The sequence below is a fragment of the Tauraco erythrolophus genome, chromosome 24 (genome assembly GCF_009769465.1).
Source record: "Tauraco erythrolophus isolate bTauEry1 chromosome 24, bTauEry1.pri, whole genome shotgun sequence".
Classification (NCBI taxonomy): domain Eukaryota; kingdom Metazoa; phylum Chordata; class Aves; order Musophagiformes; family Musophagidae; genus Tauraco; species Tauraco erythrolophus.
Window position 1 is genome coordinate 802,889 of NC_141488.1, and position 25,747 is coordinate 828,635.

The window sequence follows — 25,747 nt, forward strand, 5'->3', positions numbered from 1 at the left end:
GGCACCTCTTGGCAGAGAGGTAACTCCCTGGCTATACCCCTCAGTCACGTTCAAAGTTTTGCCTTGAATCTTGCAGTCATCTGAGCCACAGCACACAGCAACGGGGGTGATTTCGGCAGTTTAAAAGCCTAAATCCTGCTTGCTGGAGGAATCTGCCACTATTCCGCCCTCCCCAGATGGCATGTTCTGGCCAAGGAGCTCTTGCAGATGGCACGGGGCTTTCCTCTTCCCTTTGCCACCCGATGTGATAGCAGAGCTCTCTCGCTTCACAGCTCCTAAAGCACTGAGCAGATGGACCGTGGCCACTCTTAGATGAAAGGAAAAGGGATTTTACGTGGAGATCTGGTAAATGCGTGATCTTCTATTGATTCCTGGAAAGCTTGCAACAGTTTACAGTTTAGGCCACTTATTGTGGGCAAATAACACGCTTTGCTCCGCAGAAAACAGCTGTAGGGCCAGGGAGGGCTCAGAGAACAAATGTAAACTCGCAGCTAAGGAATGGGGTAAGTGGAGGAAAAAGCCCCGAGGGCACTTCAGGAGAACACGTTGCAGTAATTAAGTCAGCGACAGCACGTTTCTAAACACCAGCCTGAGTTACTACTTCTGTTCCTGGAATTACTTTCTCGGTTTTACCGCAACGTTGCATTCCTCTGCCTTCCTCTGCAATAAAACGGATCCTCAAAAGTTCTTCCAAATAAAGCGTGTTCCCCAAGTGTTTTCCCCTTTAACTGCTCCCGACTTCTCATCTTTCTGCATTTGCGCTCCGGAGAAAAGCCTCAGCCCCGTCCTGGCACAGCTCCAGTTCGGTGTTCGTTTTTAAAAGCCACCCGGCCAACGCCTGGGAGAGGCGGAACTAAAGGCTCAGCCAAAAGGGGAAAGAAATGGCTTGGGAAACACCTTCCGACACCGCCGCTGGAGCCAGAACCGCCCGCACCCACCCGAGCGCTGCCCCGCGCGCGGGAAGCGCTCCGCGGCCCCGGCCGGGCAGTGGCGAGGCATTCCCAGTAACTTCCATGGCAGCCCCTGCAGCAGCCGGGCAGCGAACCGGAGACACGGCCCCGTAAATGTAAAACCCAACAAACCCAACCGAACCCCCCCGAGCGCGGCGGCGGCGCTGACCCCGGCCGGAGCCGCCGCCGCGCTCACCCGCTCCCGCACGGCGCCGGGCACCGGCGGGACGGGACCGCGTCCCAGCGCGGCCGCGCTCGGCACCGCCACGGCGCGGGGCGGCCCCGGCCCCGGCCGCGGCCACGCGTCACTTCCGCCGCCGCGCGGTCTGCTTCCGGCGGCGCAGCGGCGGGAGGCGCGGGGTCGCCGCTGCCATGTCCGCTGCGGAACGGACGCCCCGGCCCGGCTGCGGAGCCGCCTCTCGGTAAGAGCCCGCGGCGGAGGGGGCGGCGCGGGGCCTCCCCCGCCCTGGGCGCGCTGCCCCCCGCGCCGCTCGCCGCCGCGGGCCGCGCCGAGGCCCGGCGGGCCCGAGCTCGGCGGCCGCGGGGGCGCAGGCGGAGGCGGCGGGACGGCGCGTGTGTAAAGCGCGTGCTCCCGCCCTGAGCAGGGCCCGAGGGGCGCCGCGGCGGGAGCGGGGTGCTGGGTCGGACCCGCGGCTCGCTGCCCCCGCGGCACCGGCCCGCGTCCCGGCAGTCCCGGTTTCCCAACCGCTCCTGCCGGTGCTGGGAGCAGCTGGGAGCCGCCGAAAGGTGCAGAAAGCACTGACCGACCCCCGTAGCTCGGGTGGCGAGGGGCGGCGTGTGCCGGGTGACCCGGAGAGAGCTCCGGGCCCGGCGCCGGGCCGCTCGCCGCGCAGCCCCGCTCGGACTGTGTCGGCTTTGCCAGGGGGCGGTTAAACGTGTCTGCGCTTTGCTGGGCTTGGGATGGATCAGGCGCGGCCGCTGGAGCTCCTGCAGGCGAGCCCAAGGGCATGTGTCACCGCTTGGGTCTGCTGAGCTTCACCGGCTGTGCTGGACGTTCCCGGTTCTGGGAATGCCGCGCGAAGTTGCCGAAGCTTTATGCGGAGCCAGCTCGAGCACAGCATTCCGTATTGGTGAGGTTTGTGCGGTGCGTGGTGCGACTAAATTGTTTCCAGACTAGAGCTAGTCCTTGATGCGACGAATGCCCTCAATGGAGCACTGGACAAAAAAGTCTTGGTGGACTCTGCTTTACGTGTGGATCGAGTTCTGCTTCTGTGATGCACTCAGTCTGTAGTGTAGTAACTTCCAACTGGTAATTGAAAGTCAGCCATGCTGATTGAGATAAGATTTTTACAGTTGTCATGATCTGCCTCTATTGTTTGGTTTCCTTGTGGGTTTTTTTGTTGGGGATTTATCTTAAATTCAAGATACTGAATGAGATAGGTTTTGTTTAGAGCCATGGCAATTCATGTGCCTCAAGTTGTTATTTTCATAACAAGCTCCTCTTAAAAATGCATGAAGATAGCAGTGTCCTCAACTTGCAAAACGACTGACCTATCAGACTGCACCCATCACGTTTTGGTTTTTCGCTTATGGCTTCGTGGTGCGATGCTTCCTACTTGCACAGCTCTGCCGTCCAGTTTTTGCCATGCAGAGGATGGTGCGCAGGGCCGCTCTCTCCTCGCCGTGTCTCAAAGGCAGCTGAGGTTGAGGACTGGCAGTTCACAAGCCGTTAGTATGTCTGCACAGTGTCCTCCTGCAGCTTTCGCCTCCCGCTCTGCTGTTCCACGCAACCACGGCAGCACCTACGGCACTTCGGTAACCGTGTGCTGTGGAGTTGTGTGACAGGTTTGATTGAAAAACTGGCACTTCCCGGTCACGGGTGTGTGCAACAGCTGTGAGAATTCCTGAGGAATCAGTGACTTCAGAAGGATTCATAGCTTCTCACAACCTTGCCCTGTCCATATCCAGATGTTGATTAACGAGTTTTGAATCGAATACGTCAGAGTGCACTGTATTAACTGGGCTTCGGTGTTTTGTGCCAATGGATTGGAGTAACTGCAGCAGATTAACGTGTGATTTCCTAACTTTTGTGTATCAAAGGGTAGTTATATGTGACTAAACGTAAAACTGGATAAAATATACTGAAATATTTTAATTGAATGAAAAGCCTAGCAAGTAGTGTGTGCGTACAGATTCAAGGCTTAAAGCAGATAATTCGGCACTGTGGACATGAGTAACTCAGTGCCTGTATTCTTAGTTATGAGTAGTGGGATTTTTTTTTTTCTTCCCCACAAGTCTGTGATTATTTTTTATTCCACTGAAAGGTGCTCCTGGAAAATGGGTATTTGTTAAAACTTGTACTGAGTCTACAAAACCCTGTGATTGAAAAGGAGCTGTTAGGATGGAGATGTACAGAAAACTTTTGAGGCTTTAAATGGAATCGTGTCAGGATTTAACAACTGGTATTTTCTGTATGACCTCGCACCCAGCAGTGTCTACAGACAGCATTGTCTGCTGAAGCAGCTCCTGAGTGGTTTTGTCACCTAAACCATGACCAGTGGCACGTGCTGGTTAGTTGTAAGTTGAGGAAGATCTTTTCACCTTTTTCTTGCTTTGTCTTATCCTTAGTTTTTTCTCCTTTCATCCTAATTTGTCTGGAAGTTTTTCCTTTAATTGGTTAGAAGGCAGCAAAACAAGCATCTCTTCAGCAGTGACCCCTCTCTAGCAGTGGTTCAAGGGTAGTTCATGCGGATGCCATGACTGGGGGCACTCCAGTACCTGCGGGTATAACTTCAGATCCTTTCTTCCTTCTTGCAGCTGCCTCTGGAGCTTTGGTGAGGGTGGTGCTGCAAGGGGTCAGATCTCCTGCTATTGTGTTACCCAAACCCAATGTTTAGGGGAGTGCTGTGGGCAGAAGACACAGCATGTCATAGCAGGCTCTTCATTGTACGGTGTCATTTTGATTCACACCGTACCAGTCACTGCTCTCTTGTCTTTTCCAGGTTGTCACCAGCCAGTCCTGTAACTGGGCAATATAACTAGAAAACAAACTTTGTATTTAGAAAAATAATTTAGTATTGTGATGAAGCTGACTTGGAACTTCTTCCATCCCGTAGATTAACTCTTGGGGCTAAAGGTATGGCTAGTCTCATTTCCAGGTGATTGAACAGTTCTTCAGTGCTGTAGAAGGTGGGTCTCTCCTGAGTGGAGACCTGTGTACAGAGCTGTTCTCCCATCCCAAGGGATTCCTTCTGAGCCTTGAAGTTTGCATTGTTTGTGTTTGAATACTGACAGTCTTGTTTGAGCGTCACCCCCCGGAACATAAGGTAAAGTGTATGGTGGCTTTAAACCTTGGGTGATGGTTCATATTTCTATAAAGTACTGTCATATGTAATTCCATTTTGAAGATTTTACAAATCAGTCTCACACTAGTGTCTTTTCAAGGCCAGGTTGGATGAGGCTTTGAGCAACCTGGTGTAGTGGAAGGTGTCCCTGCCCATGGCAGGGGGGTTGGAACTAGATGATCTTTGAGGTCCCTTCCAACCCCAACCATTCCATGATTCTGTGACAATTTTTCTCCCTATTCTGTTTGAGAGAGCTTAAGAAATTCTTGCTTAAATATTATTGATTTAAGATGATCAGGTAGAAAAATGCATTTTCAGGACCAGGATCATTTGAAAAAGTAGGTGATTAATTATTCTTCCCAGGAACGAAACTGGCAGCTGTTTTCAAAACCATGTAGGAGTATTCTGAAGTAGGCTTGATCACTGGTTTCCTGTCAAAAGTTCCCCATGCTGCTTTTTTTGTAAAAGATAGTTCTTATATACCTGTTGGGGCAAATACTGACACAGAAAACACCCCAGTTTGTTCCAGGCTCTGAAGTTTTACGTAGAAGCCTGGTCCTGTTTGCAGTATGTCTGATGTTTTGTGCCATACCTTTGTAAGAGCTCTTGACAGAAGCCATTGCCTGGATTATTCTGTGTACTTTAAATGCCCGTTTCCTGTCCATCCAGAACTTTTAGGGTATAGGGAGGGGAGCTGACCTTTCTAGAAGACAAGGGGACTCAAAGATAACAGAGACTACTTTTTTTTTTTGTTCATTAGCTTGGCTGGTGTTCTGGAGAGCCATAAAGACACACAGGATTTAATTGTTCTTTTTCTACTATATAATTTTTCTTTTCTATCTAGTAGTTAGCTCTCATCCCAAGCCTGCTGCTGTGTTGGCCTTTCTGGATATGAAGAAAAATTAATTCTTCTGGCATAAAAAAAAAAAAAGGAAGTTACAAAATACTTGCTCTTGCCTGACCTGAAGAAAGCCAAAAAGTCCCCATGAGTCAATGATACCACTGCTGACAGCATTTTAAAATAAGATAGGAAAAGTAGTTTAACAATTCTCTGAATGATTAATCTGTGTAGTAGCTTTCCAAGACCTAAAGTATTTAACTTTATGCTGAAGGAAAAACAGCACCGAGTTGTTGAGTGAGTTCCTCTAATCTCTGAATGAAGTGAGCTTTTTGTGAATGCTGTTATAAAAAGCATATATAATTGGTCTTTACTGAAAGCTTTAGTTCTCACTGAACTGCTATCAGAGTCCAGTGTATGTCATGGAGCTTCTTTTCCTGGTGAGGGAAGTGAAAAGTGAACTAGTTCAAGGGAGTCTTTGGCAGCCCTTGGGGGAATTTCTTGGTACTGACAGGTTTGGGGGCTAAAAGGCATCAGAAAATGCCTGTTCTTTTGCAGAGGTTGCCTGTTAGACATGGTAAGCCAGAAGATCCTAATTCCTTGGGCTCTCATTTAGCCTGAAGGCACGTGTCACCCTGCTGGTTCTGCAGAGCTTCAGCCCTGTTGGTCAGTGCCCGGATGCTGGTGTCCCTGGGGTGGGCACATGGTCACAGCGACAGAAATTGTGGGCAGAAATTTCAGAACATAGAGCACTATTTTTGCTGGGATTTATTTGTTGTCTGGTTAGGGATTAATTCTCAATGACAAGGTCTGAAGAAAATGTATTTATAGCAATGAAGATGTCTTCATGATGTTGTTTGTTTCCTCCTGGAATCAAGCAACGTTTGCACACACCAGGTTAGAGGACCTGGTTTACATGATGCCTGAAGCAGTGTAATTCATTGGTTTGGTTTGTTTTTTAAGTATTGACCTGACGAAAACACACACACATGGAGGAAGGTTACAGACACAAAGTTTGAGTCTCTTCTTGTGACCACAGTTGTGTGAATCTTGAAGTCTCATGCTTTTCTTTATCTCACCTGTTTTTTTAAATCTCCTTAAAAGCTGTAGCTCAGGAAACGCAGTGAGTTTTTTTTTTTAAAAAAAAAAACAAACGACAAACCAAACCAAAAACCTCAAACAACAAAACCCACAAACAAACAACACAAAACCAACCAAATAAGCAAACGAAAACCCCTTGGTGGCTCTCCATCAACTGCCTTGACCGTTTTGTTGCTCTGTGATATATATAGCTGTCGTTTGGCTGAATGTGGTACAACAGCCCAACTGAGACCTCTGTGGGTCAAGAACAATCTCAAACAAGGCTTCTTATGTTATTAAAATGTCAGACCTTTGCTGCTGTGTTTCTTTGGTCTGTAGCTTTGGTATGTGTTGTCCTACTCCTTCAAGGCTTTGGCATGATTTTCCTGTGGATGTCGCAGAAGTTAGGGATGCATTTGGCTACGCCGTGGTGTTGCTGCTCATGAATGAAGCCAGAGGCTCACTAGTTGCTGCAGTGAGTAGTAATGGCGTTGGGTTGCTGAATGCACTGCTTGTCTCTGTTTAGAAGAAGACTTGGAAGAATGAAGGGAACAAAAGCTATGTTTCTCGGTAGTAAACAAAGAGTTTCAAGTAGGGCAGGTCCAAGACGGAAAGCTTGTGTCATCACAATTTTGTTGTCTAGAACTATATTTTTGTTTTCTGGAGAAGAGAGTTAATTGGAATGAGTAATTGTTTTTAGAAGTTAATACATTTGAGTACTCTTGAACTGAAAATATTTTGTATGGGCTAAATGTGAAAAGTTATGTAATGACTAGACTGACAGATAATTCAAATAATGGCATGAAAGAGAGAAAAGGGAATGGTAATAGATGGAATGACAACAGGGAAGAGAAAGGAAATATGAATCTGTTTTTTACTGTGAAAGTTTTCTTGTCCTGGCTGCAGGACCTTTTGAGGCTTGCGTAGAACCTTTGTACTATTTTTGTGCATTTGAATGTACCTTTTAACTGATTGGCCTAGTCTGGAGCATAGGTAAGCAAGAAGCACTTACAGTACAAAAATAACAGCCCCTTCTCTTTTCTAAAAACTAATGCATGGCATACTCAGGATCAGCTCCAAGATGCTTAGGTTGCATGGGAGTTGGTTACTGATAGCATGTTAATTATGGTTCGTACTGAAGAGGACCTGAACTAACATGAAAAAAAGAGAAAATTGGGAGAAAGGGACCTTTAGAGTAGATTTGGAAAAAAATTATTTGCCAAAATTCTGCCTAGCAGAGGAGATGATGATGAGCTGGAGATGCGTGCACATGAGCAGGGCTACGACCTTATTGGCATCACGGAGACGTGGTGGGACGACTCCTATGACTGGAGTGTCAACATGGAGGGGTATAAGCTTTTTAGAAAGGACAGGAAGGGGAGACGAGGAGGGGGTGTCGCTCTCTACGTCAGCAACCAGCTGGAGTGCGTGGAGCTTTGCCTGGGGTTGGAGGAGGAGCTGACAGAGAGCTTATGGGTCAAGATTAGAGGACGGGGACGGATAGGGGATGTTACGGTAGGAGTCTGTTACAGGCCACCTGGCCAGGAGGACAGAGCAGATGAGGCGCTTTGTAGCCAGATAGAAGCAGCCTCGCGGTCACAAGCCCTGGTCCTCATGGGGGACTTCAACCACCCTGACATCTGTTGGAGAGACAATACGGCAGGGCACAGGCAGTCCAGGAGGTTCCTGGAATGCGTGGATGACAACTTCCTCCTGCAGGTGATAGAGGAGCCAACAAGGAGGGGTGCCATGCTCGACCTTGTGCTCACCAACAGAGAGGGACTGGTGGGCGATGTGACACTTAAGGACAGCCTTGGCTGCAGTGACCACGACACGGTGGAGTTCAAGATCCATGGGGCAGCAAGGAAACTATACAGCAAGCTCTGTGCCCTAGACTTCAGGAAGGCGGACTTCAGCCTCTTCAAGGACCTGATGGGCAAAGTGCCATGGGAGGCGGCCCTGGAGGGACGAGGGGCCCAGGAAAGTTGGTCCACATTCAAGGAGCACCTCCTCCAAGCTCAGCAGAGGTGCATCCTGATGAAGAACAAGTCGGGCAAAAAGACCAGGAAGCCCGCGTGGATGAGCAAGGAGCTCCTGGACCAACTGAAAATGAAGAGGTTAGCCTACAGAGGGTGGAAGCGGAGACAGATAGCCTGGGAGGAATACAGAGAAGCTGTACGAGTGACCAGGGATCAGGTGAGGAAGGCTAAAGCCCTGAAGGAATTGAATTTGGCAAGGGATATAAAAAGCAATAAGAAAAGCTTCTATAGGTATGTAGGGGACAAAACAAAGTCCAAGGAGAACGTAGGCCCCCTCCGGAAGGATACTGGTGCTCTGGTTACCCGGGACATAGAGAAGGCTGAGGTACTCAATGACTTTTTTGCCTCAGTTTTCACTGATAAAGCCTCTTGTCTTACCGCCCAAGCTGTGGAAAGAACTAGCAGGGACTGTGAGGATGAACCACCACCCACTGTACTTGAAGAGCAGGTTCGGGAACATCTGAGGAACTTGAAGGTGCACAAGTCCATGGGACCTGATGAGATCCATCCGCGGGTCCTGAAGGAACTGGCGGATGAAGTTGCCAAGCCACTGGCTATTGTGTTTGAGAAGTCGTGGCGGTCTGGCGAGGTCCCCGATGACTGGAAGAGAGGGAACATAACCCCCATTTTTAAAAAGGGGAGCAAGGAGGACCCGGGCAACTACAGGCCGGTCAGCCTCACCTCTGTGCCTGGCAAGGTCATGGAGCAGATTCTCCTGGGAACCATGCTAAGGCACATGGAGAGCAAGGAGGTGGTGGGTGACAGCCAACATGGCTTCACCAAAGGCAGATCGTGCCTGACCAACTTGGTGGCCTTTTATGATGGGGTGACAGCATCAGTGGACAAGGGTCGACCAACGGATATCATCTACCTGGACTTGTGCAAAGCTTTTGACACTGTCCTGCACGACATTCTTCTCTCTAAACTAGAGAGGCATGGGTTTGATGGATGGACCACTCGGTGGATAAGGAGTTGGCTCAATGGCCGCACTCAGAGAGTGGTGGTCAACGGCTCGATGTCCAAGTGGAGACCGGTCACGAGTGGCGTCCCTCAGGGGTCCGTGTTGGGCCCGGCCCTCTTCAACATCTTTGTCGGTGACGTGGACAGTGGCATGGAGTGCACCCTCAGCAAGTTTGCCGACGACACCAAGCTGTGTGGTGCTGTTGACACGGTGGAAGGGAGGGATGCCATCCAGAGGGACCTCGACAGACTGGAGAGGTGGGCCCGTACCAACCTCATGAAGTTCAACCAGGCCAAATGCAAGGTCCTACATCTGGGTCGTGGCAATCCCAGGCACAAATACAGACTGGGTGGAGAATGGATCGAGAGCAGCCCTGAGGAGAAGGACTTGGGAGTACTGGTGGACGAGAAGCTCAATATGAGCCGGCAATGTGCTCTTGCGGCCCAGAAGGCCAACCGCGTCCTGGGCTGCATCAAGAGGAGCGTGGCCAGCAGGTCGAGAGAGGTGATTCTTCCCCTCTACTCTGCCCTCGTGAGACCTCACCTGGAGTACTGCGTCCAGTTCTGGAGCCCCCAGCATAAGAAGGACATGGACCAGTTGGAGAGGGTCCAGAGGAGGGCCACGAAGATGATAAGAGGGCTGGAGCACCTTTCCTATGAGGACAGGCTGAAAGAGTTGGGGCTGTTCAGCCTGGAGAAGAGGAGGCTCCGGGGTGACCTTATAGCGGTCTTCCAGTACCTCAAGGGGGCCTACAGGAAAGATGGGGAGAGGCTGTTCAGGAGGGCCTGTTGTGATAGGACAAGGGGTAATGGTTTTAAAATAGAGGGAGGTAGATTCAGGTTGGATATTAGGAAAAAATTTTTTACCATGAGAGTTGTAGAACACTGGAACAGGTTGCCCAGAGAGGTGGTGGATGCTCCATCCCTGGAGACGTTCAAGGCCAGGTTGGATGAGGCCCTGAGCAACCTGATCTAGTTGGAGATATCCCTGTTCCTTGCAGGGGGGTTGGACTAGATGACCTTTGAAGGTCCCTTCCAGCCCTAACCATTCTATGATTCTATGATGCTTCTGTTTGTGAGATGCTAATTCTTACCTGAAACTTGACTGACCTGCGGAGAGCAGAGAGACAGAAGGGTTTTGCCAGTGAGCTGTAGCAAGAAGCAGTGGATCTTTTACCTTGTAAATCTGCATTTGTTTGATACCTGTTGATAGTACTGTAATGCCAAGTGTAGGTTTTAGGGTTGCTGAATTCCAAATGGAATGTGTTTGCTCCTGTTCGGAGTGATTTGTGACTCAATAGCATTAACTAGTTCCAGCTATTGTAATCATATCAATGATTGTAAGTGTGATTAAGGATGTTCTTTTGATGGTCGTTATGAGGAGCTGACCCCATGGTTATGCTGTGTGCTGTAACCAGCACCTCTGACATGTGGTGGAAGGAGATCCAAGCTTTCCTTGGGATGCGGTAGCGCCGGAGTACCAGCTGTACAGAAGTGGTGGGGTCGGGTAGATAGTCAGAGATGGGCACTGTGCATGTAGTGTTTTGATAAAGGGTAACAGCGTTACAAATACAGGAAAAGAGAAGCACTATTGGGTCTGTATGGGTGGAAATCCCGCACCTTAAATGTACTACTGGGATTATACTGGCAACCCCTGGCACAGGGCAGTGATAGTGATCAGGAGCTATTCAGATCAGAGAAGGTGCAAATTTGGGAGAGTTATAGTGGGAGATTTCAACTACCTGGACAGAGACCAGTTCTGTGCCTCATCAGGATGCAAGGTAGAGAGAACATTCCTCTGACTCAATCCATGACTGCTTCCTACAGCGACCATGTTTACATTGACAAGAGAAGCTGCAAGCTGCATCGCGGAGTGTCGTGGTGCGTAGGACCTACTTTAAGCTAGTAGTGGGAGAGCTTATAGCAACCACAGTACAATTAGATATAACTGAGTAGAAGGGGACATCAGATGAAATAAATCCAGCACATGGATATTCAATTTCAAGAAACTGAAATACCTAAAAATGAATCAAGTAGTTTAAAAATCTCCCAAACCATAAAAAGATGCGCCCAAAAAGTTAGCAGGCTACAGGGAGCTTGGAGTCTGTTAAACAAATAGTGTCAGGTGCCAGGATACACCGTTTGAAAGTGAAGAAATTGGTCTTCCTTCATATGGCACCAGTCATTCTTACCCAGCTGGATTGAGTTGAGATAATGAGCTACTACTAATTACTAATCAACTCAAGGTACCTATCCTGCCCACAAGAGGCAGGCCATTTCCTCCTGGCTGCAGAGGATGCAACAGCGTCCTTGGTGCCGCAGCCCAGGCTGGTGAGTGACAACTGGTGACCCCGATGTGATACATCCGTGAGACCCTGGGAAGCCCCGACTCCCTCGCCGAGCCGAGAGCCCGAGCCAAAAGAGCCGGAGCCGGGAAGAAGAAGGTAAAGCCGCAAGCCCCGACGTGGTATTCGCGGGAGGGAAGCGTGCTGGAGTTGGATGAATGGGCCGGGTCTCTGCTCACCCATAAAGCCTTTGTGAAAACAAAAAATGGTAAAACAAAAAGGGGGAATTATGGCACCAATCGTTCTTATCCAGCTGGACTGAGTTGAGATAATGAACTACTACTAATTACTAATCAACTCAAGGTACCGACCCTGCCTACAAGAGGCAGGCCATTTCCTCCTGGCTGCGGAGGATGCAACAGCGTCCTTGGTGCCGCAGCCCAGGCTGGTGAGTGACACCTTCAAAAATCTCTGCGTGGCTCAATGGGAAAAGCTAAAAAGCTGTCATGGGGAAAAGATGAGCATTTAGAGAATGGAAAGTGTGGCGGGTGACAGCAGGGAAGTCTGTAGCATAGCAGGGGAAATGTAAAAGGAGAATTAAAAAGAGAGAAAAGGAATTTGAAGAGCACCTTGCACAGGAGGTTCAAACCAGTAGTAATACATTCTCTAAGTCCATCAAGAGTAGGAACCCAGGGGTTTTGTGGGACTGCTTGGAGACCAAGGGCGATGGAACAGGCACCTGGGATGGTAAGGCAGAACAGAGCTCAGCTGAATTCCTCGTTGTCACTGTCACTGCTAAAGATGGGCTCTAGAGGACATCCTGGGAACACCATACAGGTGGCTGACTTCCAGCAGCAATAAGATGATAAAGGACAAAATCACTGCTTACTGGAAAATACAGTCCATTGGAAAAGAGTCAGCATGGCTTCTGTAGAGGGAAATTCCACCTTGTTAATGTACTGGAGTTCTGCAAGTGCATGGGTGGCGGGAAGCAACAGGTATGATCAAATATTCAGAAAACATTTGACAAAGTTGTGTTAAAGAAGCTAAGTTTCCCCAAGCTCGGAGGAGAGTTCTCTATCAGTGGAACACTGGTGAAAGTATAGATTTGGACTTCAGGGGACCTTGTGAGGTGGCCTCCTTCAGTTTTCTGCTCACAGGAGGTAGGTTGTTCAGGGTCTTGTCCACTGGGGTTTTGAAAATGTGCAAGAGTGGACACTTCACCACCTCTGTCGGTCACTCTTCCAGTGCAGACCACCCACCCAGTGAAGTAATTTTTCTTTATGTCGAACTGAAATTTTTCTTGTTGCAATTTGTGACTATTACCTCCTTACCTCCTTCTCTAGACACTTGAGGTGAGTCTGGCTATGTCTTTTCTATGATGTCTTTTTAGCCTAGCTTGAGGCAAGCCTTCATTGCTGCCAGGGCTCACAGCTGACTCATGTTGAACTTCTTGTCCACCAGAATCCAGTTTCTTTTCTGCAGAATTGTGACCTCTCTGTTTGTTTCCAGCCTGTCCTGCTGCATGGGGTTGCCCCATCCCTAGCGCAGCACGTAGCACTTGCCCTTGTTGAACTTCACGAGGTTCCTGCCAGCCCATCTTCCAGCACGTCACAGTCCATCTGAATTGTGGTTCTGCTTCTCAGGCGTTTGTACTGCAACACCCAGTTTGGTCTTATCCACAGATGTTTTGTCCTGTTGCACTGGTCGTGATGAAGATGTTAATATTGTGTCCACTATCAGCTCTTGCAGGTAGCTTTTTGTTACCAGCCACTAATTGGATTGTAGACCTGTAACTACAGGCCTTTGAACCTGGCAGTCCAGGCGGTTTCTCATCCACCATGTAGTCTGTCCATGGTTTATACCTACGCAGTGTGGCTGCAAAGATGCTGAAGGACTCTGCATTACTGAAACAAGATACAGAATATTTACAGCTCTCTTCTTTCACAGAGCAAATAATTTCATCAGAAAGGACAGTCATGTTGGCCAGGAACCATTTGTCTTTGGTGGATCTATGCTTCTTGTTCCCAGTCACTTCTCCTTCACCTGTGTGCCGATGGTCTCCATATGGACTTGCCCCACAGTCCTCTGAGACACTGAGATGAGTCTGGCTGGTCTGTTTCTCTCTTATTGCCTGTCTTGAGGTGACTTCTGCCCTTTTGCAGTCGTCAGTCACCTCCCTGGATTGATACGACCTTTCAGCAATGATAGAGAGCAGCTCCTTCTCCATCCTGTTTGGTCTTTCAAATTTGTGTATGTCCGATTTTCTTAAGGCGATCTCTAACTTCATCTTTCTGTACCATTGTTAGTGTCTGGGAGCAGCAGGGACGTGCTCATCCCTAAGGGAAGAGATGCCAAGTGTGGTAGCAAGGCAGGCAACCAGCAGCAGTGGCCTTACCAGCATGGTACAGTGCCTCAGGACCCACGGGATGGGCAGGGTAAGCTGTGTGATGGCACGGAGCTGGGTTGAGGCAAGAGCCTGGGTTGGTGGACAGGTCCATGGTGAGACAACTTTGAGGTCAAGCTGGGAAGTCAAGGCTGTAGCTCAGGCAGGTGCTGAAGGTGAGAGCCGCAGCTGAAAAGCAGCTCCTGAGGCAGGGAGTGGAGACCTTCGCTGAAGCCTCCAGTAGAGCTTTCTAGAAAAGCTGTCCCCAAGGTCTCCAGCTGTACTATCTTAACCCTGAGCCTGGATAACCAAACCCCCAGGAGGGGAGATATTTGCTGGGGCCCTGACAGGTGGCACTTTCTTCCTCTAAGGTCTGCCATGAGGCACAAGGACTTGGGAGGCCTGAGAGCAGACCTTGACGGCAAAGCCCAAAGCAAGGAATACACTGAATACCTCCACCTTTCCTGTGTCCTTGGTCAGTCACCTGCCTTGCTCAGCAGCCCACCAGTGATCTCTTGATCTTTTGCTGCCAGTGTTCTCACAGGAGCCCTAGAAGCCCTTCTTGTTGCCTTTGCATCCCCTGCCAGATCTGAGCCAGCCAAGCTTCTGATCTCTGCATGCTTCACCAGTTCTGGTGAATTCCTTGCAGGTATCTGATCTTTGCTTAACCTCCCATATGCTTTCTTTTTGAGCTTAGTCAGAAGTTCACTGTCCAGCCAAACTGTCCTCCTGCATCTGCTCATTTTCCTGTGTGTTGGGATGGACTATTCTCTTGAGCTTAGGGGAAGCTGTTCTTGAGGATCAGCCATCTCTCCTGGGCTGCATTGCTCCTTCAGGCCTTCCCATAGTACCATACCTATCAGATCAGTCTCCTGAACAAACCATAATCTGGCTGTTTTTGTTACTTGTCATCTTCACTTCTGGGATCTTGAACTCTTGCCATGTCACAGCACCACATAAAAAAATTATCTTTGATGCATGAGAAACTGACTTCTGTTCGCCCCACCATGTTGCTCTCACAGCAGATATTGGGGTGGTTGAAGTCCCTCTTGCAGGCTGTGGTCTGTCATCACCAGGTTTCTTCAGCTGTTTAAAGATGGCTTCATTCACTTCTCGGCAGAGGATCTGTAGTGGACATCCATCACTATGTTCCACTTTTTTGGCTACCCTTCCTGTTCTGACTATGCAAGAGGTCTGTCCATCATCCCATAGCAGAACTAGTTTGTCTAAGCATTTTTGTCACCCTGTCTTATGTGTGCTGTCCCCTACTTGGTGGGTCTTCCCTTACAAAACTAGTTAAAAGCCCTCTAGCTTGCTTAGCAAGAGAGGGAGCGGAGGACAGGGCTTAGTGGTCACTTCAAAGACTGGAGTGGGGACAGCATGGTAGTACCCTTAATGTTGGTGCTTAGGCTGGTTTTGTCCAGCATTTTTACCAGAGAAATGAATGACCAGTGAAATCTCCAAGTTTACTGATGTTGCTGAACTTTTGAGTCATAAAAAGCCACATGAGAGGCAGAAGAACGTCGCCAAACCGAGTGACCAAAAAGGTGGCAGGAAAGCTTCAGTGTAGATGAATCATGAGAACTTAAGGTAATTAAAGGCATAAATACAGTGTATCTTGGTTTCCCTAAATTATGAGTAATTCCTCTAGAGAAAAGCAATCTAAGCCACATTGACATAAGGCCGGACTCAGAGCAGACAGCTCCGACTCCAGGAGGAGAACCTGAGGACAGTGACGGTTCCTTGAAACGATTACTCAGTGTAAACCAGCCAAACAGAAAGCCGAGGATGCTGGCTGTCGTTAGGGTGTTGGGAACAAATGAGATGTTGCTTTTCTGCTCTGTAGTACAGCTGTGGTTGCAGCCACATCTCGTGTACTGCGTGCAGTTCTGGTCGCTGCTTCTCAAGAGGGAGCGGAGGAGGGCAGAACAGTGATTGTAGGGGATGGAGAAGATCCTTAGAAGAGGAGCTGAAGCCTGGGGCTGATTTGGAGAGAGAATGTAATGAAGGTGTATGAGATCCTCAGGGCAGGGATGTGCCGAAAGCGGAGCTGCTCTCCCAGTCCCGCTGTGCTAGGGCTGGAGGCGCTTGGAGACGAGCTGCTGTAAAACTGCTGAGAAGTTCTTCATGCAGCAGGTCACGAGCTGCCCTGGGTGGCTGTGGGAGCTGCCAGCTGCTGCTGGTTCAGAGAGAGACTGGACAAATTTGTGGGAAACGGGTCCGTGAGTGGATGCCGGAGGACGAGGCAGGGATGTCCCCTCTGCGGCCGCAGGCTGGTGGCTGTGGGAGGGGGGTGCAGGGGTGGTGGCGAGTGGCCAGGGCCACGCGCTCCTGCCCTGGCATCTGCCCTCGGAGCTGGGGCTGGGCTGGGCCAGGTGAACCGTTTGTCTGACCCAGTGGGGTGTTTCTGTGCTCCCAGCTGCCTCTGCCAGCAGGACTGGTGCTGTGTGAAGCAAATGCTGTAAGAAACACGCTTAATGAAAAGCAGTGGCTCTTACTGGGCAGCTAAGCTTGAGTACCAGCATTTAAACTGTTTTTTCCCCAGTAAAATTCTCAGATATCCAGTACTTTATTCTTAAACTTTTTGGAGCAAGTTACTCTAGCAGCTGTTGTTGCTAAGACACGAATAGCTACAGATGTTCTTAGAACTGATGGCGCCCTGATAAATACCATGGCTGCCTCTAATGCAAAACAGCAAAAGAAATAAGTACGTTTACCATAGTCACAACCTTTTTAATAAAATCATGGTGAAAATTGAGTCCTGAAACAGTTTCTCTCTAACAGAACTATTAGATTAATTTCCTGGTAGCCCATGGCGGTAGCTATATGACTTTTTGGTATGTATTAGTGAAATATTTCATTGAAATAATGTTTAGAGCTGCATAATGTAAATAATTCCTTTTTTTGTGGTTAATGTGATGCAGATTTGCTGTCTGACTGACAGAGGATGAAACATTTCAGTCTTTTGTTCAGGAACTTCCTAATCTGTTTTAATGCGTCTGAAGTGGCTTCTAGAAATTAAAGGCAGTGTGCTCTGCTGTTTGAAAGTTTGTTTTAAAAAGCTTTTAAGACAAAACAGCTTTTTTTTTGCTTCTGGAGCTGCAGCTGTAGAGATTTGCCACTTGGTTATCTAAAACACAAAATTGTGTATCTTATCTGTGGTCTCTGCAAGTCTCAGGGCACGTTGAATCCTCATGAACAGAGGAGGTGATCGACTTCTCTGCTTTTACGTAAATGATGTACTTTGTTTTGTAACTAAAAGGTTAATAGCAGTTTTGTGCCTCTCGTGTGAGCTGTGCACGGTAGGTCTATCTGGAAGAAATTGCTGACTTGTTTCTGGGCTCAGTGGGAGTTGTTTTTCTCAAAGATGAAGTTGTTATTTCCAAATTTTCCTTTTGTGAAAACAGTTCTTTTCCCCATTAAAAATTTCCCTGCTGTGTTACAAAATCAAATTTAACAGAATTGCTTAAGAAGTGGGAAGCCAAGCTGCGTGTGTGTCATTGTTCAAGCGAAGTGAACTGCCGACAGCCTTAACGTTAATAACCTTTCAAGAATTTTAAAATAACTATTAAAAAATTCCTCTTAATGAAACAGGCATTGCTTAGGGTAAAACTGTATTTGCATTATCATATTTAATTTCAGTAATTTTCTCACTTTATAAATAGCACACATTTATTTTTCTTCCAGTGTAAGATTACGAAATTTTAATCAAACCATGATTTTTCAGCCCTACAGGACTGTGTTTACAGGCTTGTCATGGCCACTCGTACCACAGTGGCCGAGGCCAGCAGCTCCAGTGCTGTGGTGCACAGAGGGGTTTCCCAAACTGGGGGACCTCAGGGGGTGCCCAGAGAGCCACCAGGAGCCTGCAGCTCACACGGCAGTGACTGGCAAGACCTGGGGGGTGCCAGGAGCGATGGCCAAGTCCCCCCCACCTATAAAAGAAGCCCCTGGGGAGCACCAGCGACCAGGAGCACCACGAATGGAGTGGGCAGACAGGGTGTGGTGCGGCAGTTTTCGCGGAAGGGCGTGTGGGAAGGGCGCTGAAGCTCTGCCAGCTTGACCAGGGAGCAGTTGGATCCACCTGGCAGAAAGCCGTGGCTGCTCTGAGCTCGGCACCCACCCCAACGGAGTGCCGGTGGGAGTGCTGCCAGCCCGGCGGTGGCAGCAGCCTGTGCCCTGCTCTCGCGCCCGTATGGCACAGCAGCAGTGTGCACGCCTGCGGGAGCTGCACTGGGGAGGAGAACTGCTCCACGTAGAGACGGAGCTCCAGGAGGAGGTCAGTAGGTTGAGGAGCATCAGGGAGCTCAAGAGAGAGACAGGCTGCTGGAATTGCACCCTGCCTTCCCTGGGACAGAGCTCGGGCAGACAGGACACATGGCACAGAGGATGCCCTGTCCTCTCTCTGCCTGGCTGAGCATGGTGACTTAAGGCAAAAGGGCAATGGGGACAAGGTCCTGCCCAGCGCAGCAGGTGTGTCACCTCTGTGACTGACCCACCTTCCCGGGGCCCTTGGAAAATAGGCTCTGCAAGTGGAACGGAACAATTAACAAGGACGATGGCTTATGTAGCCTAGAGGTGTCGCTGAGGTTAAGTCAGCCTCTGTGTCAAAACTACTTCCATAAAGAAAAAAAGACAGGCCATTTTCTTGGGAGAGTGCCTTCTGAAGGGAACAGCGGGCCCAACGTGCAGATCAGCCCCGCTGCTTGGGGAAGGCTGCCCCTCCCTGGGGCCTGGGTTAAAGATGTGAAGAGAAGACTTCCTACCCTGGTACGGCCCTCAGATTATTATCTGTTATTGATTTTTCAGGTAGACAACGATGAGGTTGCAACAAGAAGTCCAAGGGCAATCAAGAGAGACATCAGGGCCTTGGGACAACTGGTTAAGGGGTCAGGAGCACAGGTAGTGTTCTCCATCCTTCTGGTTGCAGAGGATGATGAGGGAAGAAACCTGAAGAGCCAGCAGATCAACACCGGCTCTGAGCCTGGTGTCACCGGCAGATTTTTGGATTTAGGAATTAGGGCTTCTCCCCTCAAAAAGGTGGCAGGGTCAATAGCCCAACTGAAATATATCTACACCAATACATGCAGCATGGGCAACAAACAGGAGGAGCTGGAAGCCATTGTGCAGCCGGAAAACGATGATATAGTTGCCGTCACAGAAGTGTGGTGGGATGACTTGGACAACTGGAGTGCTGGAATGGATGGCGATACAAACTCTTCAGAATAGCAAGCAGGGAGAGGCAGTGGAGTAGCCCTGTATGTTAGGGAGTGTTTTGATTGTCTAGAGCTTAATGATGGTGATGATAGTGTTTGAGTGTTTATGGGTAAGAATCGGGGAAGGCCGACAAGGCACATAACGTGGTGGGAGTCTGTTATAGACCACCTGTCCAGGACAAAGAGGCAGACAAAATATTTTGTAAGAGCTGGGAGAAGTCTCACAATCACTTGCCCTTGTTCTCATGGGGGACTTCAACTTACCAGATGTCTGCTGGAAATAAAATACAGCAGAGACGAGACAGTCTAGGAGGGTGTGGAAGATAACTTCCTGACACCACTGGTGAGCCAGCCAGCTAGGGAGGGCACCCTGCTGGGCCTGTTGTTTGTGAACAGAGAAGGACTTGTGAGTGATGTGATGGTTGGAGGCCGTCTTGGACACAGTGATCATGAAATGATACAAGTTTTTGGTTCTTGGAGAAGTAAGGAGGGGGGTCAGCAGAACTGCTACCTTGGACTTCTGGAGGGCAGACTTTGGCTTTTTAGGGAGTCTGGTTGACAGAGTCCCTTGAGAGGCAGTCCTGAAGGGCACGGGAGTCCAGGAACACTGGACATACTTCAAGAAGGAAATCTTAGAGGCGCAGGAGCGGGCTGTCCCCACTGAAAGGTGAGCCAGTGGGGAAGAAGACCAGCTTGGCTAAACAGAGCACTTTGACTAGAACTCAGGAAGAAATGAGAGTTTATCACCTTTGGAAGAAGGGTCAGGACACTCAGGAGGACTACAAAAATGCCGTGAGGTTGTGCAGGGGCACAGCCAGAAGCCCAACTAGAATTTCATCTGGCTGCTGCCTAAGAGACAATAAAAAATGTTTCTATGAATACATTCACAACAAAAGGTGGGCTAAGGAGAACCTCCGTTCTTACTGGGTCCGGGGGGAAACATAGTGACAAAGGATGAGGAAAAGGCTGAGATCCTTAATGCCTTCTTCGCCTCGTCTTTAATAGTAAGAACAGTCGTTCTCCAGGTGTGCAGCCCCTGGGGCTGGTAGATAGGGACGCGGAGCAGAATAGAGCCCCCGTAATCCAAGGGGAAGTGGTTTGTGACCTGCTACACCACTGAGACACACACAGGTCTATGGGGCTGGATGGGGTCTACCCAAGGGCACTGAGGGAGCAGGTGAAAGTGCTCACCAGGCCACTTTCCTTCATTTATCAGCAGTCCTCACTAACCAGGGAGCTCTGAGTTGACCGGAGGTTAGCAAACGTGACACCCATCTACAAGAAGGGCTGGAAGGAGGATCAGGGGAACTACAGATCTGTCAGTCTGACCTTGTTGCAAGGGAAGATTATGGAGCAGATCATCTTGAGTGCCATCAGACAGTATGTACAGGACAATCAGTTGATCAGACCTAGTCAGCATGAGTTTGTGAAAGGCAGGTCCTGCTTGACTGACCTGATCTCCTTCTATGACAAGGCGACTCGCATAGTGGATGAGGGAGAGACTGTGGATGTTGTCTACCTGGACTTTAGTAAAGCCTTTGACACCATTTCCCACAGAATTCTCTTGGAGAAAACGGCTGTTCATGGCTTGGCTGGGTGTACTCTTTGCTGGCTAAAGAACTGACCAGCTGTCCGGGCCCAAAGAGTTGTGGTGAATGGAGTTAAATCCAGTCGGCAGCCGATCACCAGTGGTGTTCCCCAGGGCTGAGTATCAGGACCGGTTCTGTTCAGTATCTGTGTCAATGACCTGGATGAGGGGATCCAGCACACCCTCAGTGAGTTTGCAGACACCACCAAGTTGGTTGGGAGCATTGATCTGCTTGAGGGTAGGAAGGCTCTGCAGAGGGATCTGCATGGGCTGGATCTATGGGTTGAGGCCAGTTGTCTGAGGTTCAACAATGCCGAGTGCTGGGCCCTACACTGGGTCACAACAACCCCACACAACACTACAGGCTTGGGGGAGAGCGGCTGGAAAGCTGCCTGGTGGAAAAGGAGCTGGGGGTGTTGGTCGACAGCCGGCTGAGTATGAGCCAGCAGTGTGGCCAAGGTGGCCGAGAGCATCCTGGCTTGTATCAGCAATAGTGTGGCCAGCAGGACCAGGGCAGTGATCGTTCCGCTGTACTGGGCACTGGTGAGGCTGCACCTCAACCTGTGTTGAGTTTTGGGTCCCTCCCTCCAAGACAGACATTGAGGTGCTGGAGCGTGTCCAGAGAAGGGCAATGGAGCTGGTGAAGGGTCTGGAGCACAAGTGTTACGAGGAGCAGCTGAGGGAACTGGGGCTGCTCAGCCTGGAGAAAAGGAGGCTGAGGGGAGACCTTCTCACTCTCTACAACTACCTGAAAGGAGGTTGTAGCAATGAGTGATAGGACAAGAGGACACAGCCTCTAGTAGCACCAAAGGAGGTTTAGATTGGATATTAGGAAGAATTTCTTCACTGGAAGGGTTGTCAAGCATTGGAACAGATTGCTCAGAGAAGTGGTGGAGTCACCATCCCTGGAGGTGTTTAAAAGATGTGTAGACGTGGCGTTAGGGACATGGTTTAGTGGTGGACTTGGCAGTGCTAGATTAACAGTTGGACTTGATGACGTTAAATGTCTTTTCCTACCTAAATGTTTCTGGGGTTCAAAAATGACGTGTACTATCTGCCTTCTCCATAACTTTTACAGTGTTTTGTTTTGAGTCTTCCTGGTTAATAAAGAAGGGAAGAGAGCATGGATAGAGAGCAGTAAATGCTCCAGAGGATCTCACGGCAAAAGTTCATTCTTCAGCATTCATCCCAGTATTTTGCGAATAGCCGTGTGTGGGGTGTGTGTGCGTATCTGAGTGCGTGGATGTGTGCATGGAGAGTGAGAAAAAACAAAAAATAGCACAGTATAAATCTGTGCCATGAAATCCACTGGATTTGTTAAAGATAGGAAATCAGCGGCGTGGTGTGTAGCACAGCTTTCATTTGTTGACTCATTCATTTAGCAAAACAGCTTGAGATACGGTGCCTTGAAGCTGGATTTCAGAGGGAGTATTTAAGAATTGTTTTGGAGAGCAAGACTATTGTCTGAGGAGTTGGTTGTTGATAGTGTTAGGAAGTAGGATTTGGGAGTGTCACAATTTGAAGTTAGAAGCCTGAATCCCTTTTCCCTCTTACCTCATTTCTATTTTCAAACACCAGAGTAATGCACCTTGGCAGCCACGGGATGACTGTCAGATACTGAACCTGCAGCCTTAATATGATGTTTATAAGTTAACTTGTGAGCGCCACGGGAAGGAGATGGTTCCTTGTGTTACTTGCAGGCCTACTTGTGAAAGCACATGATTTGTATTAAGTATTCCATTCTTTAGTGGAGGAGGAAAGCTAGATGGGTCCCTCCTCTTCTGTGCCTTCCTTGGCATGTTGCTGGCGTTGCATTAGCATATTAAATACTGTGATTCCCTTTTCTTTAAAGTATCTTTGAAGCTTTTGAGTTTGTATTCAGACTCACCAGACAGAACGTTTTACACACTCAGGCATCTATTTACTCACTCATTTTGTTTGCATCATTGTGATGGTGCAACATCATGAAGAATTTCCATTATCTTTTTTTTGCCTGAAGGAAGGAAAAACGAAGCTTAGTACACAAAATTGTTCAATTCCTGACAACTCTTTAAGTGACTGTTTTATTACACAGGCCAAGCTAGAAACCAGGTTGATGCTGTCATTTCCTGTGATCCTTAATCAAGCTGTTTAAAAACAAAATGAGAGATTCTTCAAAACTTTAGAGAATGCCTGTTTTTGCCAAATCCTCGTAGAGATCTGGTAGGAGCAGGCAGCAGAATGGGTTTGCTTGCTTGGTGTAGGCAGAACGCTAGATTGGCTATGTTGAATAGCAAGTTGGAAATATTTCAGCAGCTTGGCTGAAAGGCTCCGGGATGATCTTCTAGCAGTCTTCCTGAAGGGGACCTGCAGGAAAGCTGGAGAGGGAATTTTGACAAGGGCACATAATGACGAGGACAAGGGGCAATGGCTTTAAACTGAAAGAGGGGAGATTTAGATTAGATCTAAGGAAGAAATTTTTTACACTGAGGGTGGTGAAGCACTGGACCGGGTTGCCCAGAGAAGCTGTGGCTGCCCCATCCCTGGAAGTGTTCAAGGCCAGGTTGGGTGAGGCTTTGAACCACCTGGTGTAGTGGAAGGTGTCCCTGCCCATGGCAGGGGGGTTGGAACTGGATGATGTTTGAGGTCCCTTCCAACCCAAACCACTCTATGATTCTATGAATATTACCACAGTTGGATATAGGAATGCTGAGGTATGGGGAAGTGTCCTGGTTTTGGCTGGGATAGAGTTAATTTTCTTCCAAGTAGCTGGTATAGTGCTGTGTTTTTGATCTAGCATGAGAATAATGTTGATAGCACACTGATGTTTTGGTTGTTGCTAAGTAGTGCTTATCCTAAGTCAAGGACTGTCAGCTTCCCCTGCTCTGAGGACCGAGGAGATGCACAAGAAGCTGGGAGGAAGCATAGCCAGGACAGCTGACCCAAACTGGCCATGACAGGAAGGATAAAATTGTAAAGAAACTTCCCTGTGGAACAAGGAGGTTCTATCCATATGCCCACTCACGCCCTGCTGTGGAAGGGCACAGATCGCTGATATGCTGACAGCATATTTTGCCTGAAGATCAGAATTTAAGTCATAAACCTTCAGCATAAAAAGCACCCGACAGCCGTGCAGTGCCGAGTAATGTCAGTGTGTGCCTCTTCTCGCTTCACTTTTTGTATTTATTTCTTTGAGTGTTTTTAATTAAATTAAAAAAAAAAAAAGTGGGGGTGCCCACCACATCCCACTGTGCCAAGTTCCGCTCCTGTCTGAAAGAAGTGGTTTGTCACGTGGTGAGTGACACGGAGTAAAAGCGTATTGCAAGGAAAAACCCCACTCCAGCTGGTGATGGCTAAGGTCGCTTCGGCTGCGTGCTCCGATCCCGTGTGCGCGTAGTGTGGCAGCACGGGGCAGCTTACCATGACACTCATCTTCAGCCTTGAAAAGAGAAGACTTCGGGGGGACCTAAGAGCTGCCTTCCAATACCTGAAGGCAACCTGCAGGAAGGCTGGGGAGGGACTTTTTACAAGAGTGTCCACTGATAGGACAGGGGGAAATGGGTTTAAGTTGAAGGAGAACACACTTAGATTAGATCTTAGGAAGAAATTCTTCAGTACGAGGGTGGTGAGACTTTGGAATAAATTGCCCAGAGAGGTTGTGGATGCCCCCTCCCTGGAGGTGTTCAAGGCCAGACTGGACGGAGCCTTGCGTAGCCTGGTCTAGTTGAGAGGCGTCCCTGCCCATGACAGGGAGGTTGGATTAGATGATCTCTGAGGTCCCTTCCAGCCTGTGCCATTCTATGATACGCTCCACTGGAAAATCTGGAAGTTTATGCTGTTCTGCTGCTGCTTAATTCCTGTATTCATTGCTGTTCATGGCAAGGTGCTGACCCTCGAGTCAAAAAGGAGTGGAAATAACTACAGATTACGTTGTGCATACAAAACATTCTAACTTTGTTTAATAGATATAATTTCATTACACTAACTAAAGCTTTGTTCTTAGAGAAGTAGCAGCTAAAGTAGTATAAAACCATATTCTAACAGCTTTTTTTCTAAGCAATATAGTTACAGCTTCTTGGTTTGATCACAGTATCCTTGAATTTAGTTATTTGCAGCTTGAGAGAAGAACTGTTCCTTGTCCGAATTTTTATATTCCAAGCCAAGGCAGGTGGGCTTGAAAAGAACAGAATGAAAGAAAATAGCAGTCTAGCCTGGTGCTAGGAGTGGGTAGCTTTCTGAAATTGTATCCATAGTGTCTAGTTCGAGAGAGTCTGACCAAGCAGACTTTGTGATTTTTAAAACAGGATTTAGTGCAAGAAAATGTATGTCGATGGCCAGGGCTTTTGATAGGGAGTTGTTGGCATAGCAGCCTTGTGCAGAGCAGAAGGCAGGCGACTGGTCTGGGTGATTCTGCAGCCCATTCCTCTGCTTTGACAGTTTGGATAATATGTCTCCACAAATTGAGCAAACAAAATACAACGATGTCCAAAACGCCTAGCCTTAATATTTTTCGTTGTTGGTGTTCTGCACAAGTTGGAATTAAACCAGGACGGCTATTCAAAACAAATCTAGATTAAATAAAAAATGTTGTTTAATTCCAATATTACAAAATAATTTTCATCAGGTAAATAATGAAAACCACCTGATAAAGGAAAAAAACTATGATATTTTGCTGGTTTTTGGAAATGTAACACTTGTTTTTCTGAATGTTTCTGTCATTGCTGGAACCCATTTGATGGCTTGTTGCACACTCAGTTGCATTTTTTCCCGGTTTTCTCATTTACAAGCCCAGTGGCCGACAGAAGTGTTCTCCAGAATCTACTTTTCAGACTTCTCTCTCACACAAAAGAAGAAAATAAAGTAGACATATAGATGGACAGAGTGACCAAAGCCCCGCTGAGTCAGCAAGTGTCAGCCACCCTCGGGAGGCTGTGGCTTTGCGTGGGATGGGCAGGACTGGCGGCCGGCACCGCTCTCCTGCCCGGCGCTCGCGGTGGCACCTGCTGTCATGGTGCAGCTGCAGCAGTTTGGACTCTGTGGAACTGAAGATACCGAAGATCTGCTTTGGTCTCTCTTCTCTTGGGGTCACTTAGGGTTTGAAAATGTTCCATGGTAGAAAAT

At 48.6% G+C, this 25,747-nt stretch overlaps 1 protein-coding gene across 1 annotated transcript in view; it reads left to right on the top strand.

Annotated features, from left to right (window-relative positions):
- Nucleotides 1–1,328: 1,328 nt before the first annotated feature.
- Nucleotides 1,329–25,747, top strand: part of EYA3 (EYA transcriptional coactivator and phosphatase 3) — a 65,229-nt gene continuing 40,810 nt past the window's right edge. The window contains exon 1 of the mRNA XM_086625951.1: nt 1,329–1,372. The gene's annotated coding sequence lies outside the window, so the exon portion shown is untranslated. The remainder of the gene's footprint in view (nt 1,373–25,747) is intronic.